We start from the raw sequence: 22,421 nt of genomic DNA, 5'->3' as shown, positions 1-22,421 counted from the left end.
TGGGAAGTTATGTTTGAAGACAGCTCTTGAACGGTGCCTGTCCTCTGTCACATTCAAAAGGGGGCACATCAGCAAAGGCTGAGAATGACTGTGTCAGCAGGTGAGGGTTGGGTGAACAGTGATGCCCAGGCAATCTCCTTCCTCTACATAATAATGCATCCATGGCTTCTTATCACCCAGGACTCAAGGTTAAGCCTCTAAAAAATGCATTTGCTGAAATTATACAACTCCTTTTCTATTGAAACATGAGATTACTGAACTTCGATCATGCATAAATGCCTAGGCATAGATTTATGTGATTTTATTTTTTGTTGTTGAAAATATCAGCTAGTACGTGGACGGGCCATGTTGTCATGCAATTACAATTCAGACACAATCATTGAAAACATCTGTGTTTACCTAAAACACATTTCACCATTGGAATGAACTGTACACGCCATTGTCTTCCGATTTGATGGCGTCATTCTAACGCAACAAACGTCTGACTGACGTAAGACAATGCTGTACACACTAGAAAAAGGACATACGGTGAATGGGTCTAAAAAGGAAATTGGTTAAATATGTTTTGCTTTCACTGTGATTCATTAGCCACTCACTAATAAAATGATTTTTAGATTTTTCTTTTGTAATTATGTATGACAGAATGGATCAATTGGAAATATTGAGAATGAAAAATGCTCTTAGCTACCCAAGGATCAATACCATATAATTTCCAGATCAGCTTAAACTAATGGCTTTTCTATTGGCTTCAGTTAGGGGTGCTAATCTCCCTGGCACCATTTTCATGGTTACATTTACTTTCCTTTGCAAAAAGCAGCCTATTTAAAGACTGAACCGCTTGCCTCCCAACAGTCTGAAAATATCAAAATAAACATGCTAATCTCCTGCCTTGCATATTGCGCAAGCCATAGCAACTCCCTCAGTCATATATAGGAAGCCATATTCCTCTCCTCTCGCTAATAAAGACAGCTCAGAGAACACTTCAACTGCTCCTCCCCACTTAGTTGACTTCGCTTTGAAATGTCAAATCGGGGCAAATGCTAAGGGCCGGTTATGAAGTTCCCATGTCTTTCTCAGTCATGCCTCATCGTACAAGACTCATCCCTTCTCGGGCACGCACGGCTGAGATGTATATTATGCCAAAGGTGGTCCTCATCTACGATTAATGGATCAACATGGAACTAAAACAAAAAGACCCCCTGGGTGCCCTGGCAAACCGTGTTCTCGTACAGTCCGCTGCATAAACATCAACTGTGACGCTGCAAACGCTTATGTTTTTGCCCAGCAACACAAGACACAAAGGCAGATTTTTAATATTTTTTTAAACAAATGGACAAAGTAACTGAAATGGCAGATGTGAGCCGGTGGAAACTAGACCACCTACGCAGACCAACTGAGAATATGCAATGAGGGACAGGAAGATAAATGTCACAAGCGAAATGTCCCGCAATGGCCAGTTTATAAAGCACCATATTCGAAAATAAGCAGTAAATTTCAAAGACCATATCCACAACCATTGACATTTTTCTTAAAGCAAAATCCACCATGGGGGGACTAAAACGCTAAAGTTCATATAACTGTCAGGAGGCTTTAACTCTGAATAATACTGAGATTTTATGGAAGTCAACGAGCTCAGACAGAGCCAGTCGAAGCTGCCTTGAACACACGCTGTGAAACGCCCCTAACCCAAAGCAACCATGAGGGAGCCTTCAGGGGTGAAAGGACCCAAGATGCTCTCCCAGTTGGACTAGCCTTATTTGGGACCTGGGCTGACCTCAGCCTGTGGGACAGCCCCGGCTTCATGGCTGTCTTCACTGAGGAGTCCTCCTGACGCCCAATTCCTTGTGGCTTTATGCTCTGCCTCACACTGCAGCGTGCTTTATTTGGGCTCCTGACCCATAGGATGACAGGGGAGCTCTCGAAGAAACTTCTCCAGGGCTTATCCAACTTCCTTGAATAGGGAAGTAAAGAAATGTTTGGTTCATTTCTGTTCAAAGTTTGATCATAAGAACTAGTTGTCCAATCCTGATGACGAATTAGGAAGTGTACTGAAGAATGTTTAGGGAATGTTTATGGGTCCTGTTTAATGATTATGCAGCCTCGTCAGTGGCTTGCCAAAAACGTGAAACATTTTATGCATCCTATGATCCTACCACTCCAAGAGAGATAAAAATACATTTTCATATCGATTTCGCTCTCAAACATTTTTAATTAACCAATCTCTGATTACTTTCAAACTAACAACGATATCTGGAATTATCTGAAAGAATCTCATTATAATGATTCAGGAAGATATTGTTATTCACTAGGGATAATGTCTTAGCCAGATAATTCAATCAAAAATGTATAATTTTGGTATATAATTCTGGAAGTTTTGTTTGAATAAATCCTCTTAAGGATCCACCCTTTTTTAACCCAATTTTCGCCTGAAATTACATACTTTAGTCTAACTGCCTGTAGCTCAGGCCCTGAAGCAAGGATATGCATGTTATAGACTGATCCAATGAACTATTGCATTTCCATTCAAAGTTTTGTATCAAGACTGCCCAAACATACCTAATTTGTTTATTAATAACTTTTTATGTTCAAAATTGTGCACTCTCCTCAAACAATAGCATGGTATTATTTCACTGTCATAGCTACTGTAAATTGGACAGTGCAGTTAGATTAACAAGAATTTAAGCTTTCTGCCAATATCAGATACAGTTTAAGTCGGAAGTTTACATACACCTTAGCCAAATACATTTAAACTCAGTTTTTCACAATTCCTGACATTTAATCCTAGTAAAAATTCCCTGTCTTAGGTCAGTTAGGATCACCACTATTTCAAGAATGCGAAATGTCAGAATAATAGTAGAGAGAATGATTTATTTCAGCTTTTATTTCTTTCATCACATTCCCAGTGGGTCAGAAGTTTACATACACTCAATTAGTATTTGGTAGCATTGCCTTTAAATTGTTTAACTTGGGTCAAACGTTTTGGATAGCCTTCCACAAGCTTCCCACAATAAGTTGGGTGAGTTTTGGGCCATTCCTCCTGACAGAGCTGGTGTAACTGAGTCAGGTTTGTAGGCCTCCTTGCTCGCACACACTTTTTCAGTTCTGCCCACACATTTTCTATAGGATTGAAGTCAGGGCTTTGTGATGGTCACTCCAATACCTTGACTTGTTGTCCTTAAGCCATTTTGCCACAACTTTGGAAGTATGCTTGGGGTCATTGTCCATTTGGAAGACCCATTTGCAACCAAGCTTTAACTTCCTGAATGACGTCTTGAGATGTTGCTTCAATATAGCCACATCATTTTCCATCCTCATGATGCCATCGTTTTTGTGAAGTGCACCAGTCCCTCCTGCAGCAAAGCACCCCCACAACATGATGCTGCCACCCCCGTGCTTCACGGTTGGGATGGTGTTTTTAGGCTTGCAAGCATCCCCCTTTTTCCTCCAAACATAACGATGGTCATTATGGCCAAACAGTTCTATTTTTGTTTCATCAGACCAGAGGACATTTCTCCAAAAAGTACAATCTTTGTTCCCATGTGCAGTTGCAAACCGTAGTCTGGATTGTTTATGGCGGTTTTGGAGCAGTGGCTTCTTCCTTTCTGAGCAGCCTTTCAAGTTATGTCGATATAGGACTCGTTTTACTGTGGATATAGATACTTTTGTACCTGTTTCCTCCAGCAACTTCACAAGGTCCTTTGCTGTTGTTCTGGGATTGATTTGCACTTTTCGCACAAAAGTACGTTCATCTCTAGGGGACAGAACGCGTCTCCTTCCTGAGCGGTATGATGGCTGCGTGGTCCCATGGTGTTTATACTTGCGTACTATTGTTTTTACAAATGAATGTGGTACCTTCAGGCGTTTGGAAATTGCTCCCAAGGATGAACCAGACTTGTGGAGGTCTACAATATTATTTTCTGATGTCTTGGCTGATTTCTTTTGATTTTCCTATGATGTCAAGCAAAGAGGCACTGAGTTTGAAGGTAGGCCTTGAAATACATCCACAGGTACACCTCCAATTGACTCAAATTATGTCAATTAGCCTATCAGAAGCTTCTAAAGCCGTGACATAATTTTCTGGAATTGTCCAAGCTGTTTAAAGGCACAGCCAACTTAGTGTATGTAAACATCTGACCCACTGGAATTGTGATACAGTGAATAAGTGAAATCATCTGTCTGTAACCAATTGTTGGAAAAATTACTTGTGTCATGCACAAAGTAGATGTACTAACCCGACTTGCCAGAACTCTAGTTTGTTAACAAGACATTTGTGGAGTGGTTGAAAAATGAGTTTTAAAGACTCCAACCTAAGTGTATGTAAACTTCCGACTTCAACTGTATGTCCTGGGAAATTTCCCGTGGAAGGGACACTGATCCCGAAGAAGGTAAAATATTTGGCAACAAGAATAAAAATAAAAAAACACAATTTCAATGGTCTTGTTATTGCAATAGTAACATTCCTTCATGTTGAAAAAAACATGGGTAGTGTTCATAATGGTAAATAAGTATTCTGCAAGATTTTCCCAAAATTCGGACACAAATTTACATTCAAAGAACAAGTGAAAACACATGTCATCAATAGCCACAAATTTGGACAACATAGGATATATCAATGTAATTCTATGTAGAATTTTAAAGTGCACTTCCTTAAATTTGTTTGATATACAATATTTGTAAGGCCTTAACCAAGCTTTTTTTCCAGACAATGTCAGGAATAAACATGTTCCCGAAAATGTTTCCTCTAGGCGTAAGTTGGTTCCGTGAATGGAGAATTTGTTTTATATATTACAACAAGATTTCTCAAGTAAGCCCACGCCTTCCAAACTGAGTTCTGAATAAGCTTTGTGATCATCAACAAAGCTAAAATGAGTTTTCATTAGTGTAGTTAGACCACTGGGAATGGCTTTGATCACAGAAATAAACTCTCTGAAAGGTATTGGAAACTCATTCAATGTTATAAATTGTTCCTATGTACGAATATCACCCCTGTTGTCAAAAACCTCAAGAACAAAGTCAATATTCCTCTCAGGATAGCTGGGGTAGAACAATGACTTATTCCTTGGAGTTACGTCTGAATTATTCCACAAAAGAGCTTTCATTTTCCAGGACATTAAAGCTTGTTGGTGAAACCTAGCCAATTTAGCAGGTAATCTTTCAGGAATATAATTACATTACAGTACAAATCTAAGACCTCCCAACTTATTAAACACATTATTGGGAATGAAATACCATATTGAGCAAACATCCTTTCAACCAGTTGATCTTGAAAGTGTTATTTATGTCAACAAAATCCAACACTTCCAGACTGCCTTCAGCTCTTTTATTAGAGAGGCCTGACTTGTTTAGTTTGACTTATTTTCCAGATGAAGTCAAGAGTCTCGTTGATCTCTTTACACATAGAAGGATTTACAAATAAAGATAATGAGGGGTACACAAAGTGAGACAGTCCCTCTGCCTTGGACAGAAGAACTCTCCCAAGTATAGAAAGATCCCGTTGTAGCCAATTATTAAATATATTTTTGGTTTTCTTAATTTAAGGAGAGAAATTCACATGTTGTCTGACTAAGTGGTTTTTTGACAGAAGTATTCCTAAATATTTAACACAGTCCTTTTATAGGAATACTTTCTACTTCATCAGACTCAAACTCAACAAAAATAGAAACGTCCTCTCACTGTCAACTGCGTTTTATTTTCAGCAAACTTAACATGTGTAAATATTTGTATGAACATAAGATTCAACAACTGAGATATAAACTGAACAAGTTCCAGAGACATGTGACTAACAGAAATTGAATAATGTGTCCCTGAACAAAGGAGGGGTCAAAATCAAAAGTAACAGTCGGTATCTGGTGTGGCCACCAGCTGCATTAAGTACTGCAGTGCATCTCCTCCTCATGGACTGTACCAGATTTGCCAGTTCTTGCTGTGAGACGTTACTCCACTCTTCCACCAATGCACCTGCAAGGTCCCGGACATTTCTGGGGGGAATGGTCCTAGCCCTCACCCTCCGATCCAACAGGTCCCAGACGTGGTCAATGGGATTGAGATCCGGGCTCTTCGATGGCCATGGCAGAACTTTGACATTCCTGTCTTGCAGGAAATCATGCACAGAACGAGCAGTATGGCTGGTGGGATTGTCATGCTGGAGGGTCATGTCAGGATGAGCCTGCAGGAGGATGTCTTCCCTGTAACACACAGCGTTAAGATTGCCTGCAAACAAGCTCAGTCCGATGATGTGACACACCGCCCCAGACCATGACGGACCCTCCACCTCCAAATCGATCCCACTCCAACTCTCATTCCTTCGACGATAAACGCGAATCCAACCATCACCCCTGGTTAGACGAAACCGTGACTCGTCAGTGAAGAGCACTTTTTGCCAGTCCTGTCTGGTCCAGCGACGTTGGGTTTGTGCACATAGGCGACGTTGTTGCTGGTGATGTCTGGTGAGGACCTGCCTTACAACAGCCTACAAGCCCTGAGTCCAGCCTCTCTCAGCCTATTGCGGACAGTCTGAGCACTGATGGAGGGATTGTGCGTTCCTGGTGTAACTCAGGCAGTTGTTGTTGCCTGTACCTGTCCCACAGGTGTGATGTTCTGATGTACCGATCCTGTGCAGGTGTTGTTACACGTGGTCTGCCATTGCGAGGATGATCAGCTGTCCATCCTGTCTCCCTGTAGCACTGTCTTAGGCGTCTCACAGTACGGAAATTGAAATGTATTACCTTGGCCACATCTGCAGTCCTCATGCCTCCTTGCAGCATGCCTAAGGCACGTTCATGCAGATGAGCAGGGACCCTGGGCATCTTTCTTTTGGTGTTTTTCAGAGTCAGTAGGAAGGCCTCTTTAGTGTCCTAAGTTTTCATAACTGTGACCTTAATTGCCTACTGTCTGTAAGCTGTTAGTGTCTTAACGACCGTTCCACAGGTGCATGATCATTAATTGTTTATGGTTCATCGAACAAGCATGGGAAACCAGTGTTTAAACCCTTTACAATGAAGATCTGTGTAGTTATTTGGATTTTCAAATTATCTTTGAAAGACCGGGTCCTGAAAAAGGGACGTTTCTTTTTTTGCTGAGTTTATAAACATAAGATTTCACATAGAAACATTCCGTTTTAATCCTGATGCAATAGAGAATGCAGTGATATCGTTAAGGGCATGGGCGACCTGGTCTTTGTCTATTAAAAAAGAGCAGTATCATCAGGCAGTTGGGAAATGTTGATTTCTTTGTTAAAAATGGTTATGACATGCAGATTTGCATTATTCAGAAAATCTAGAGATAGACGTTCCATAACCAAAATGAATAAAAATGGCGAAAATGGGCATCCCTGTCGTACACTTCTGTTGATAGTGAATCTTTTGGATGTATTAAGGTTTAGAAACACAGAACTATTTATATCTTTGTAAAACATGCGAATGACTTTGATAAACTTTTTGGTTTCAGTGAAAATTGTAAGTGACCTAAGAGAAATTCATGTTCAATTGTGTCAGGCTTTACAGAAGTCCAAAAATAAGACAACCGCATCTGAATTAATTGCATCTGAATAATCTAGAAGGTCCGAGACTAAACGAATGTTAGAGCTTATGTGACGGCCCTTCATAAATCCTGTTTGAGTCTCATTTATAATGGTATCTATTCCATTCTTTAATCTTTTGGCATAAACAAGAGCAGTCGATTTGTAGTCAGTATTTAATTTAAAGTAATTGGTCTCCAATTGTCAGAGAAGGGTCTTTATTGGGCTTCGGAATCACTGAAATAATAAGGCCCTGTTTCATAGTGGAGACCATTTCCCCATTTTTAAAGCAATCTTGAAACATCTTAAAAATAGGGTCTTCTAGTAACTCCCAAAACTGCCTATAGAATTCAACTGACAGGCCATCTAGGCCAGGAGATTTCCCATTTTTTCATTGAATCCAGAGCCTCTAATTTCTTCAATTGACATAGGTGAATTGCAAACTGAATGGAAATCATCAATTACAGGGACATAATTCTGAATGTGGCAAATGTAGCTTTCACAACTATCTTCCTGAAATTGTGAGTTGTAAAGGTTTTCATAAAAGGAATTGAAAAATGTAGATTGTAATGGGATCTTTGCATTACGTATCCTTCATTTTGAGTGCAGTTAGACTTTCTTTTGTAGTTTCTCTTTTCAAGTGCAAAAAAGTAACTAGTGTTTCTTCCCTCTTCAATCCATTTAGCTCTTGATCTGACAAAGGCATCCTTTGCCAGATCTGTGTAAAGCTGTTCTAAATCTAGTTGTAAAGATTTAAATACAGACTCTTCTTGAGATAGATTATCTTTCTTTAGAAAACTGTCAAGCGTGCTGATCAACTCTCTTTCTCTAAGTTTCTTTAAGTGCATCAGCTCTTTGGCATATTTAATGGCTACAACTCTGACTTTATATTAGAAAAATTCCCAAGTCTTTTCTTGCAACAATATCTTTGGCTAACGATTTGATGTTTCCAATAAGAATAGGATCTTTAAGAAGTGTGTTGTTTAATTTCCAATATCCTCAAGTACCTTTTATTTTTTTTAGTAGCTTGTAAATTCAGGGAAATCAAGTGATGATCAGAAAAGGGAGCTTTATAACTGAATCCGTTCGTCCCCTCAACTCTCGCTGTGCGACTTACGTCATAAATGTTGGTCACCAGGCGTGTCCATATAGCCTCCCCCTTGCGGAAACAAGCAAGATGTTGTAGCAAACAAGTCTTTGGTTGCCTAGGCAACACCTCCCACAATGCAGCAGTAGCATACATTGAAATAGAATGGCTTGGAACCTCTAATCCTGACAATTTGACTGATAAACTCATGGGTACACTTGCAATGACTGCCTGGTATTGTGACGCAATCATTTCCATGGTAATGTAGAAGGTTCATTTAAAATATGCTAACTGCTGCCGCTCATGCAATGGAGGGTGCGTTTGTAAATTCGCTCTGGCTATCTACTCCGATTTCAGAGCACTCTCGCCTGAGTTTGCCAGAGTGCAGAATAACTGATTTAATGAATTTACGAATGCTCAACACCGGGTGAATATGGCCAGTGTCAGTAAACATCGACAAAAAAGTGTAATTAAATTGTTGCCAGCAGCACAGTTAGTCACCAAGGATCTGCATAACATAAAAACAGCCTAACCATCTCTGCTAGGGTGAGTAAAATTGTCAGAGTCAGCTGTTCTCTAATTTGTGCCTGGAAGTAGCTAGCCAACATTAGCCAGTTAGCTTGAGTGCTTGACTACCGCTGCGAGGTCAGAATGCTTGGGTCAACCCTACTCCTCGACCAGAGTGTCCAGTGTGCGCTCTGAGAGCGAAATGCTCTGAATTTATGAACGGGCAATCTGACAAAGCTCTGAATTTACGAACGCCCAGAGCGCACTCTCTGGTACTCCAGATTTAATTTATGAACACACCTGGAATGTATTTTTTTGTAATGTCATTTGGGTTGAATCATACGATCAAAGCCGATATTGATGGGTACACTTCCTGCTTTGCTGCTATTAAAATATATTTAATATTTCAACCTTCTGAGCTCCCCCCCCCCCCCCCCCTCTTGTCTGGACAAGCAAGACGGTGGGTTCTAAACCGTCAAAGCTGAGATGTATTTTTTCCTTTAATTGATATCAACGTTTGTTCAACGAATTAGCATGGACATTCTGTACCTAAGTACATTTTGGTAAGAGTTGACACGTTCTGAAGAGGAATGTCAACATCTACATAAATGGTCATGCTTTAACATGGTCAATGACGGTAATGGTGTTGACCGCTCACTCCCAACCCGGATCAACCGCAATGCCAACCACCTGTTAATCACAATGACCACAGGTGGTTAAAAAAAAACGACATTAAACAAATCAGAAAATTGAAGGCTCAGATGAAGAGTTCCTGAGTGCTGGTGGTGATGGTATTGTTCTCATGCACACTATAGTGTTAGTACAGAGTATTCCTTGGTTGAGAGTTTAGCGACGATGCGCTCCAACTGTCTCTTGGCTTCACAGTTGGGGAAGTTATCCATCTCTTAGTACTGCGGGGCGATTTTCACCAGCCTGGGAAAGGAGACAAGTAAACATATTAGTCATGACGTGTGTGTGTGTGTGTGTGTGTGTGTGTGTGTGTGTGTGTGTGTGTGTGTGTGTGTGTGTGTGTGTGTGAGAGAGAGAGAGAGAGAGAGAGAAGGCTTTCTCTCCCGCGTTCGGACACAGAGATTGCCGCAGACACTTCATCCGAAACATAAATGCGCAAGCACACACAGACAGATGAACAAACACCCACGTAATCCAACAATGTGCACACTGTCTCTCTCTCTCTCTCACACACACACACACACACACACACACACACACACACACACACACACACACACACACACACACACACACACACACACACACACAAGGAGCAGGCTGACTGCTTGTTCACACACGTGTACACACACATTCTCACAGGTCTAGAGGAATATCGGAGCAGGCAGGTTGACTGCAGGCAAGCACATAGACACACACCTAGCAGAATCTAGGAGAGGACTGACTATAGGCCTGCACACACTCACTAGACAAGATGGATATAGGGCTAGGCAGCCCGTAAGCTGCTGACAGCTTACCAAATCTAATTTTATTGGTCGCGTACACGTATTTTACAGAGAGGTGCAGCGAAATGCTTATGTTTCTAGCTCCAACAGTGCAGTATACCTAACAATGCAAACAATACACATATGTTTTCTAAATACCACTCTGGTTTGATGTCGGTGCAGGTGCGGATGTAGTTCTTGGTGGTCAGCACAAACTCATTGTATATCACCAACTCCGGCTTGTGGTCGCGCACAGGACTGGTGCAGCTGGACCACCTGGTTGTCCTTCACCGTCAGGTAGTGGCCTGTGTGCTCCAAATGGGCTACCTGGTAGACACACAGACAGACAGGAAAAAGTAGGCTAGATATGAGCCAGACAGGGCACACAAGACTAACTACAGTACATGTCAAGATCACTTCCACAGACCTGTATTATCAAAATCCAACCCATACAGTATATCATAAAGTCCATACGCATTTAACACGTTTCCTGACCGAGCGATCCTGCTCTGTAGGTTTGTTTTCTAGCCTGAAGTGATGCAACAATCGAACAGTTATTACCATGTAGGATACTTGATGCCAAATAGGACAAGCACGGTTGAACAACACTGACCTCATGGAATGTAGTGCCTACCTTGATGTACAATGAACACAATCAATTCCACAGAAAAGGGGGGGAAAGCGCCAGCTCTGGGCGTAGGCGATTTAAACTTTGCCAAGTTAAGAGGGCGGTGAGTTTTCTTGTTTCCTTTCGTGGTACTTTAATATGCAGACGACGGCTGTTGCGATTAACCAGGGCAATCAGTCTCAATAAAGCCCTCTCGGAACAAAGACGCGCGTTCAAACGCCCCTAAACTGCAACATGAGCTACAAATTTGTCTTTGTGATAAAGGTTAATGTTGACAAATATTTAAATATTAATGTCGTAATTCAACTTGTCAGGTCGCATGTTTTCAGGTTCCCTCCGGAAATGGACTTTCAACAAAATGTCATTTATTTTCCCTGAGTGGGCAGCAAATTGACTTGATTTCTTATTATGTGTTTAACTGGTAGCGCCTGTGTGTGTACACCTAGGGGAGGCTATCCATTACAATAAGTATCTTGACTTGTTGTGTTACAACGACTGATATGCATTTTTTTTGCAGGCCGATACAGATTCAAAAAATATATATATATAAAAAATGGGGGTGGGGGTCAAGGAGGCCGATGTCTGTCTATTTTATGCCGATATTCAATAGCATTACAATAGAACACTTTGATGACAACAGTTGGTCCAGAGATTATTCCATTTTTTAATAAACCAAATGGAACTTTGTTTTAACTAATATAACAACATAATGGTAATAATTTGATTTCAATGGTAAATCTCTATTGATAAACTTGGTAAATCAAGATGTACAGTGTCGAAGGAAAGTATTCAGACCCCCTTGACTTTTCCCACATTTTGTTACGTTACAAAATTGCTTTTTCCCTCAATCTACACACAATACCCCATACTGATAAAGCAAAAACAGGTTTTAATTTTTTTTTGCTCATTTATTAAAAATAAAACTCATGTCACATTTACATAAGCATTTAGACCCTTTACTCAGTACTTTGTTGAAGCACCTTTGGCAGCGATTACAGCCTTGAGTCTTCTTGGGTATGACGCTAAAAGCTTGGCACACCTGTGTTTGGGGAGTTTCTCCAATTCTTCTCTGCAGATCCTCTCAAGCTCTGTCAGGTTGTGTGGGGAGCGTTGCGGCACAGCTATTTTCAAGTCTCTCCAGAGATGTTCGATCGTGTTCAAGTCCGGGCTCTGGCTGGGCCACTCATTGGACATTCAGACACTTGTCCCGAAGCCACTCCTGCATAGTCTTGGCTGTGTGCTCAGGGTCATTGTCCTGTTGTAAGGTGAACCTTCGCCCCGGTCTGAGGCCCTGAGTGCTCTGGAGCTCTCTGTACTTTGCTCCATTCATCTTTCCCTCGATCTTGACTAGTCTCCCAGTCCCGACTGCTGAAGAACATCCCCACAGCATGATGCTACCACCACCATACTTCACCGTAGGGATGGTGCCAGGTTTCCTCCAGACGTGATGTTTGGCATTCAGGCCAAGGAGTTCAATCTTGATTTCATCAGACCAGATAATCTACACTTAGTTTCTCATGGTTTGAGAGTCTTTAGGTGCCTTTTGGCAAACTTCAAGCAGGTTGTCATGTGCCTTTTACTGAGGAGTGGCTTCCGTCTGGCCACTCTACCATAAAGGCCTGATTGGTGGGATGCTGCAGAGATGGTTGTTCTTCTGGAAGGTTCTCCCATCTCCACAGATTAACTCTAGAGCTCTGTCAGAGTGACCATCAGGCACTTGGTCACCTCCCTGACTAATGCTCTTCTCCCCCGATTGCTCAGTTTGGCCGGGGGGCCAGCTCTAGGAAGAATCTTGGAGGTTCCAAACATCTTCCATTTAAGAATGGACCCTCAATGCTGTAGAAATGTTTTGGTACCCTTCCCCAGATCTGTGCCTCGGGGCTCAACGAACAATTCCCTTGACCTCATGGCTTGGTTTTTGCTCTGACATGCACTGTCAACTGTGGGACCTTAGACAGGTGTGTGACTTAACAAATCATGTCCAATCATTTACCATAGGTGGACTCCAAGTTGTAGATGCATCTCAAGGATGATCAATGGAAACAGGATGCACCTGAGCTCAATTTCGAGTCTCATAGCAAAGGGTCTGAATACTTATGTAAATAAGGTGTTTCAGTTTTTTATTTTTTATAGATTTGCAAAGATTTCTAAACCTGTTGTCGATTTGTCATTATGGGATATTGTGTGTATATTGCTTTAAGACTGGTTGCAGACTTCACTCTCAAGACACTCCTCTCACATGCAACAGTTTGTCAAGAAAGTGAAATACCAGTCATGTAACCCAGTTAATGTTTTTGCAGCCAATCAGCATACTTTGCGTTATGGTTTGCATTAAACAAATAAAGTTTTAGGGTGAAGTGATAAGCTAGCTAGCAAAGTTAGCTTTTTGTGACTGAATGTAACCTATTTAACTTACTTCATACTGGATGCAGATACATAAAAATGGTATCCATGAGTTCATCTTACTCTGGGGAAGTAGATAAAGGGCTTCATTGCCAAAATTCTGAAGTATCCGGTATCTTGTTTTGGAAAGTGCTATAGCCTGTATATGGGCATATTTGTTTTTCACCAAACAGTACATTTAATGAACACTGTGTCTACATGGTGTGTGTCATTATTCCGGTGTTCATAAGCTTAACTAGACGCACCGGCTAGTTTATTAGATTCACTACACCGTTCACGAAAATGGATCACTTCTACAGTCAGTGAGTCATGTGGCCATGGCTTGCAATATAAAGCTGGCAGACAGGCATCGAGGCATTCAGTTACAGTTCGATTGAACATTAAAATGGACAAGAAGAGTGACCTAAGTGACGTTGAGCGTGGTATGATCGTCGTTGCCAGGCACGCCGGATCCAGAAACGTCCACCCTCCTGGGACAATTGAGGAGTGGAAAAACATCGCCTGGAACATGACATCGAGTTCAGTTTACTTGGGTGGCCTGGTCAGTCCCCAGACCTCAACCCAATAGACCATCTTTGGGATGAGATGGAACAGGCTGTTCACAGCATGAATGTATTGCCCTCCAATCTGCAGCAACTGCATGATGCCATCCCGTCTGCATGGACCAACATCCCTGTGGAACGTTTCTGACACCTTGTTGAATGCCCTGAAGAATTCCGGCTGTTCTGGAGGCAAAGGGGGGTCCGACCCAGTACTAAACAGGTGTACCTAATAAACTGAATGCGTCTCTAACAGGATGCAGTCTCCAGCCAGAGGTTCCTCATCAGCTTGCAACAGTTTGTGACAAGAGGCAAGGGCACTCGTACTACAAGTTGTCGAAAGCATTCCACAGGGATATTGGCCCATGTTGACTCCAATGCTTCCCACAGTTATGTCAAGTTGGCTGGATGTCCTTTGGGGTGTGGATCATTCTTGATAGACATAGGAAACTGTTGACCATGAAAAACCCAGCAGCTTTGCAGTTTTTGACACACTCAAACCAGTATGCCTAGCACCTACAACCAGAACCATTCAAAGGAACTTCAATCTTTTGTCTTGTCCATTCACCCTCTGAATGGCACACCAACACAATCCATGTCTCAATTGTCTCAAGGCTTAAAAATCTTTATTTAACCTGTCTCCTCCCATTCATCTACACTGATTTTGAAGTGGATTTAACTGGTGACATCAACAAGGGATCGTAGCTTTCACCTGGCTTCACTTGGTCAGTCTGTAATGGAAAAAACATGTTTTGCACACTCATTGACTAGGGCTGTGTTCGAATACCCAGACTAATATACTACATACTTAATGAGTGTATACAGTATCTACTATTTACTATTAGTTAATTTTAGTATATTGTAAACAAACAGTATCCTTTCAGTTGAGCATACTAGCGCTATGCTTGTCTACCGGAACTTGATTCTGTTGCTATGCAACCTCTTGCTAGCATAACAAATTACTAGCTAGTCATTTTTGTGTTGGTAAATTCAATCTTGAGTGTCAGAGTGTGCTCTGGGCATTCTTAAATTCAGAGCGTTGTCAGATTGTCCATTCGTAAATTCTGAGCGTTTCCCCTCTCGGAGCGTTCAGTGCGCACACTGGCCGAGAGGGTAGGGTTGAGCCGAGCGTTCTGACCATCACAACTGCACTGAAGTCAAGCACACAAGCTAACTGGCTAGCTACTTTCAGACACAAATGACAAAATACCTCACTCTGACCATTTTACTCACCATAGCAGATCTGGTTAGGCTGTTTCCACGTTATCCAGAGCCTTGGTCACTGTAACTGTGCTGCTGGCAACAATTTAATTATGCTTTTTTTGCTGAAGTTTACTGACACCGGCCATATTAAACGGGTGTTGAGCGTTTCTTCATCAGTTATTCTGCGCTCTGGCACACTCAGACGAGAGTGCTCTGAAATTGGAGTAGATAGCCAGAGCAAATTTATGTCCATTGAACGCACAACGACTATACCACTGAGCTAAGAATGACATGAATAATCAAGTCAATAAACGTTGGATAGCTAGTTAGATAGCATATAGTTAATATACTGGCAAGTTCAATGTATTATTAGCCAACTAACGAGGTAGCTAGCTAACATACCAGTAGTACCTACTGCTGTAATGATATGCTATGCGGTTCGTGAGGATGAGCATACAGCACATTGTCAGCCAACATAACGTGTAGCGTAACTTATTTGAAAAGTAATTACTTTATTACATTGCTCAACATTTTCTTAACATTTGTCATAATTAGTTAAAGCAATTCATTTGTATCCGCTCGTCGGACTTCGGCTGCATATTTTCTTCAAATCTGGAAATATTGTGAAGCTGTGCCCATTTCCTGAAGAATTGCATTATGGGCCCTAAAAGTACAGAAATACTGTCCACTGTGTGTATACTTCATATTTTGGTGAATTTAGTACGACATCCGGGAACTTTTTGCATACAAACTCAATCCATACTATGACCAGTAAGCATACTACATACTCAATTTAAGTCACAAATAGTACGGCTAGTGCGGTTAGTATGAGTATTTGGACACAGCTATGGTGTAGCTGACTAATCTACATACTCTGGTCTGTGATGTTTTGGGAACAAGGTACTTCTGCCTAAAGGTCAAAACCAAGTGCTGTGTTGTTGGGGAACATGATGGCACCGTCAAGCAAGATGACACATACTGAGACAGAACCCTCTGGGCCCTTTCTCTGTTTGGCCGGTGAGCACTGACCTGCATGAAGAATCCAGTGACCAGTGCTCTGTGAATGTTGATATAGTAGTGTCTGATGGTGAACTCTGTGCTGCAGCGGGGAAGGTTGAAGAGGTCCATGATCCGGGACAGCTGCTGGTGCACGTTTGTCAGCGACCGGTAGTTCACAAAGTTGTCGTAGCACCACTGCGTCAACTCGTGGTCTCTGAGAGGCGAGAGATTTATGTCAGGTGACATTAAGGTTGGTTTACCGGAGACAGATTTTAGTCTAGTCCTGGGTTACATGGACATTTTAGTGAAGGACACATACACTGTTTGAAGGTGTGATAGACGTTGAGGAGGGTCAGGTGATTTTCATCAATGTGGGTGAACCTTCTCTTTGACTCCTCGGCCGCCTTCCTAGCCTCCGTGGGTCACACGAAACACTGTGGGACTAAACGAAGTTGGTATGGACTCCAACACAACCACCCATAGGTACGATTTAATCAGTTCCCACAGAGAGGAACAAGGTCCGAGAGAGCACTTCACAGGGCATATAGGTGCATATTGGAACAGGAGGTGAAGGGAGGTGGGAGAGTGTGAAGGAGGGATGGCTTTCTGCTTTGCGCAGGACTGAGTTTGGCTATTTGATGAGCTGTGTACTGCATAACTGAAAGTCAACCAAAGGGATGAGAGGAGGGGCATGGAAAGGGGCTGCAACCCCCCCCAAAAAAGTATATTTACTCAAACTTGTTGGCAAAAGGGCATCTATGAAACTAGCCTGCATCTGACTCAAACTCTTTAAGCGGTGGTGCAGAAAGAGACCAAAGGCAAAGTGTCCTCCTAACCACTCAATCTGGGCCTGAGTAATTAAGAGAGGGAAAGCCCTGGTCTTGCACCCAAGCGGAAAAGCACTCGTACATCAAGACTGCATCAAACACCTCCCGCCCTCCCACAACTTGCTCGGAGCCGCCTCACGTCAAAGCGTGCTCCGTCATGGACTTAACTGGTGAAAGTTGAGTGTTTAACGAACCCCTGCACTTGGTTGCCTGTGCGACGCTAGGCCTAGGTTCCACTGCTGACTCAATTGGCATAGCGCACTTTTCTCCCTGACTACTACCCATTATAAATGTGTGGTGTGTCCAAACAGCTAGCTAGTTAAATTCCCTTTCCCCCCATTCAAAAGTATCGGATTCATCTCAATGAGGAGCATTCTGCTATGGCAAGCCTAAAGTGCAATTACTGCCACAGCACATTGGTCCTGCTGAGACTAGCCTATAAACTCATTAATTTACTGTAGACACAAATGTTTCCTGCCTGACAAATATTAACTGACTGACACCTCCAGCTCCTTTTGCTATCCCTCTTTTTTTCAATAGTGCCTTGCAAAAGTATTCACCCCCCTTGGCGTTTTTCCTATTTTGTTGCATTACAACCTGTAATTTAAATGGATTTTAATTTGGATTTCATGTAATGGACATTCACAAAATAGTCCAAATTGGTGAAATGAAATGGGGAAAAATAACATGATTAAATTATAGATTTTTTTAAACAGAAAAGTGGTGCGTGCATATGTATTCACCCCCTTTGCTATGAAGCCCCTAAAAAGATCTGGTGCAACCAATTACCTTCAGAAGTCACATAATTAGTTAAATAAAGTCCACATGTGTGCAATCTAAGTGTCACATGATCTCAGTGTGTATATATACACCTGTTCTGAAAGGCCCCAGAGTCTGCAAAACCACTACGCAAGGGGCACCACCAAGCAAGTGGCACCATGAAGACCAAGGAGCTCTCCAAACAGGTCAGGGACAAAGTTGTGGAGAAGTACAGATCAGGCTTGGGTTATAAAAAATATCCAAAACTTTGAACATCCCACGGAGCACCATTTAAATCCGTTATTGAAAAAATGGAAAGAATATGGCAACACAGCAAACCTGCCAAGAGAGGGCCGCCCACCAAAACTCACAGACCAGGCAAGAAGGGCATTTAATCAGAGATGCAACAAAGAGACCAAAGATAACCCTAAAGGAGCTGCAAAGCTCCAAAGGACCACTTTAAGCTTGTACACTCCACAGAGCTGGGCTTTACGGAAGAGTGGACAGAAAAAAGCCCTTGCTTAAAGAAACAAATAAGCAAACACGTTTGGTGTTTGCCAAAAGGCATGTGGGAGACTCCCCAAACATATGGAATAAGGTACGTGGCATCGTGCTGTGGGGATGTTTTTCATCGGCAGGGACTGGGAAACTGGTCAGAATTGAAGAAGTGATAGATGGCGCTAAATACAGGGAAATCCTTGAGGGAAACCTGTTTCAGTCTTCCAGAGATTTGAGGCTGGGACAGAGGTTCACCTTCCAGCAGGACAATGACCCTAAGCATGCTGCTAAAGCAACACTCGAGTGGTTTAAGGGGAAACATTTAAATGTCTTGGAATGGCCTAGTCAAAGCCCAGACCTCAATCCAATTGAGAATCTGTGGTATGACTTAAAGATTGCTGTACACCAGCAGGAACGCATCCAACTTGAAGGAGCTGGAGCAGTTTTGCCTTGAATGGGCAGAAATCCCAGTGGCTTGATGTGCCAAGCTTATAGAGACATACCCCAAGAGACTTGTAGCTGTAATTGCTGCAAAAGGTGGCTCTACAAAGTGTTGTTTTTTTTGTCTTATTTCTTGTTTGTTTCACAAATATTTAGCATCTTCAAAGTGTTAGGCATGTTATGTAAATCAAATGATTCCCACCCCCCCTAACTATTTTAATTCCAGGTTGTAAGGCAACAAAATAGGAAAAATGCCAAGGGGGGTGAATACTTTCGCAAGGCACTGTACATCACTGTGCCCAGTGGGGTCGTGGGTGAGCCTTCATGCCCTCTCCCGTCTACATGTAGGGAGCAAAGACTAGTCTGTCTGTAGTAGGCAGATCTAAATCACCATGAGATTACATTTGCTATCAGCCGCAGTCAAATCACATTCATCAACATCGTTTCTGAGATTACACCTCCTTTACACAGCTCTTGTTGGAGCTCATTGTAGTCTCAGTGCTAGAGAGATGGCATTGCTACACTGACAAAGAGGCATGGTTTTACGATCTTTCCCGGACAAATATATGTTTTTCTAAGGAAACAGCTGGTGTGAAATGGACCAGCTCTAGACACCATACAAACACATTTAGTGTCAACAAATGTTGTCTGCAAACTGAAGCACATCAAAATCTTGGGTTTCAGGAGAAGTTCATTACTTGAACATATCATCTAATTATCTCCAAAAAACTGTCTGGTCAAATAGACTAAACAAGAAAGGGGTCAAGTTTGAAAGGGAGCATCATCTAGACAACTAAGGGGAAAAGTAGCAACAGGTGCAGTTCACTGAATCTATATTTTGTGGGGGATGGAAGGCAAATTTGCCATGAATATACGTTGTCTTGTGAAAAGTTGTATCGCCTACAATAGTGACGGAGGCTTGTGATTGGCATAGCGCACTTTTCTCCCTGACTACTACCTGACAGCATGGCTGTGATGGACAGGATCTCGTTGGAGCAGTTGAATACATTTTGAAATTGGAGAGAAAACAAGGAAGAATAAGGGATGGCAGAGGAGGTAAAGAAGAACAGAAGGAAAGCACCTGTGTGTGTGTGTGTGTGTGTGTGTGTGTGTGTGTGTGTGTGTGTGTGTGTGTGTGTGTGTGTGTGTGTGTGTGTGTGTGTGTGTGTGTGTGTGTGTGTGTGTGTGAGAGAGAGAGATGGCAGTTACCCTGGACGCCAATTTTGTAACCGTGGCGGAGAGCCTCATTTTTAATCCTCCGCTCCCCCGATTCAAAACAACTAATGCAATTACAGGGGAAGCCTTAACTTAATGCATCAACACAAGGCTCCCAATGTTTGGTTAAAAGATTTTCCCCCAAGATGCAATTATTGACCTTTGGCTCGGGAGAATTGAAGCCTAATGACCAGTTGCATGTTAACTGAAAATTAGCTTCAGCTGAGGGCCGTGTTGTTCGCTTTCATCTCTCTCAAATAAGGAAGAAAAAAGCCTCTTTCAAAATGCAAGGGGGTATATTCTTATGATGAACAAATGTCGATTTGGGGCATCAACCCTACTTTTTATACTAAAGTGAGAGCTAGCCGCATCACTTCCCACTGGGCACAGACATCAATTCAACGTCTATTCCATGTTGGTTCAATTTAATCAAATTGCTTTTATCAGTTAAGAACAAATTCTTATTTACAATAATGGCCTACCGGCCAACGCTGGGCCAATTGTGCACCGCCCTATGGGAATCCCAATCACACCCGGATGTGATGCAGCCTGGATTTGAACCAGGTACTGCAGTGACGCCTCTTGCACTGAGATGCAGTGTCTTAGACCACTGCGCCACTCGGGAGCTAATATGAGTTTAATGATGTTGATTCAACCATGTTGAGGCCAGTGTGTTACTACACCGATGGCTTGTGGCTCACCCACTCCTTGTGGACGAAAATCAGATTTTACAGATTGTGTGGAAATGCAATCTATGGCTCACCTCATCAGAAAGAAACTATTGACCGCCTCAATACACGAGAATCCGATATATTAACCAAGGGCCAAATCAATGGGACTAAAGGCTAAAAGGTACATTAAACTCACATTGGCTTTGAAATGTACTACTCTTCAAATGTCACGAAGCATATTAATCCCACCCAGGGCCAGCCCTTCCCAGGGCTGGCCCTTCCTGGCTGGCCCTTCTCTTAGATTTTCCATATGGGTTCACGCCACGGTACTTATTGAGCGTGGAGCGAGGCAGGTCAACAGAGAAATAGACAGGCTGTTCGTGTGCTCCCTGGTTACAACGAAGAAACTCAATTTCCACCCTAAGATTCAGGCCTAACTCCAATCTAGCCTAACATAGACTAAAGGCCAATGGCCTTCATGCCTGGGTTCTTTGATAACCCTTGATAATCCTAGCCCACTCCTAGGTATCAGCCTGCCTGTTCCGTTTCATGAAATACAGCCACAATGGACAGCAGCTCCATGACAATATTCCCACTTTGTCTTAATAACAGTAGCACAAACCCAAGTCACGATTTAAATCATTTTAATGTGCCCAAATTAATGACAAATAAAAACAAAAGGCTAATGTGAAGCATCCCCCCACACCATTATCGAGCAACAGAGGTTTTCAATTGTCTCAAGGAAGCATTTCATCTCTCAAGTCCTTTGTTGAGCAGACGCTTTGTTTTTTGTGTGTGTGTGTGTGTGTGTGTGTGTGTGTGTGTGTGTGTGTGTGTGTGTGTGTGTGTGTGTGTGTGTGTGTGTGTGTGTGTGTGTGTGTGTTCCCATGTCTCCTAATGAAGCGAACACCCGGACAATCAAACCGGCTAAGGAGAAAAACATGTTCCAATCATGCCCCTCTACCTGGAGATCCAATACCATGGCTCTCTTTAACCAGGTCCAGAGATTCACTTGGCTGAACCCACAACTCCGGCGTAGCCATCTAGGGAGTGGTTCTTCTGCACCGCATGTCAAATTGACCTGTGTGCCAGCGAGATACAAAGGCTTTTCTTGGAGGAGAAGCTTTGCAGTGCGTTGGAGCGATGGCACAGCCTCCGCCGGCTCTTTATCTTTCTATTCCAATCAGCTTGTGTACCCGGGGCGCTGAGCAGCTAGTTAGACAGACCCAGCGCCTCCACTGACAGCGTGTACAACTTCCATATATTCCAAAATATAAATGCAACGTGTAAAGTGTTGGTTTCACGAGCTGAAATAAAAAAAATCCCAGACATTTTCCATACGCACAAAAAGCTTATTTCTGAGGACTATTTATGTCTGTAAAAAAAAAAAACATTCTGATTGGCTGGGCCTGGCCCCCCAGTGGGTGGGCCTAAGCCCTCCAATAGAAAGTCATGTGAAATCAATAGATTAGGGCCTAATGAATTTATTTCAATTGACTGATTTGCTTTTATGAACTGTAACTCGGTAAAAAAAAAAAGTTGCATTTTATATATATTTTTCAGTATAGATGAATAAGGTCATCATTCCTTCGCCTCATTTCCAATTAGACTTAATGGACAGGGCTTGAGTGGGCCGGCGGGGGCTAAAGCTTGCGTGCTGGGAGACGCATAGCA

General features: G+C 42.4%; 1 pseudogene across 1 annotated transcript; it reads right to left on the bottom strand.

The window, feature by feature from the left end:
• Positions 1-2,189: 2,189 nt before the first annotated feature.
• On the bottom strand, positions 2,190-17,750 carry LOC106608609 (ATP-dependent RNA helicase DHX15-like; annotated as a pseudogene). Its single transcript, XR_014392881.1, has 3 exons — positions 16,367-17,750; positions 10,724-10,891; positions 2,190-10,043 (listed from the first exon to the last, which is right to left on the bottom strand). The product of XR_014392881.1 is annotated as an ATP-dependent RNA helicase DHX15-like (transcript).
• Between the last annotated feature and the right edge of the window lie 4,671 nt (positions 17,751-22,421).

Source organism: Salmo salar, chromosome 07 (genome assembly GCF_965601325.2).
Source record: "Salmo salar chromosome 07, fSalSal1, whole genome shotgun sequence".
Taxonomy (NCBI): Eukaryota; Metazoa; Chordata; class Actinopteri; order Salmoniformes; family Salmonidae; genus Salmo; species Salmo salar.
Note: the sequence above shows the minus strand (reverse complement) of the source record. Positions and strands in the feature narration are given on the sequence as shown.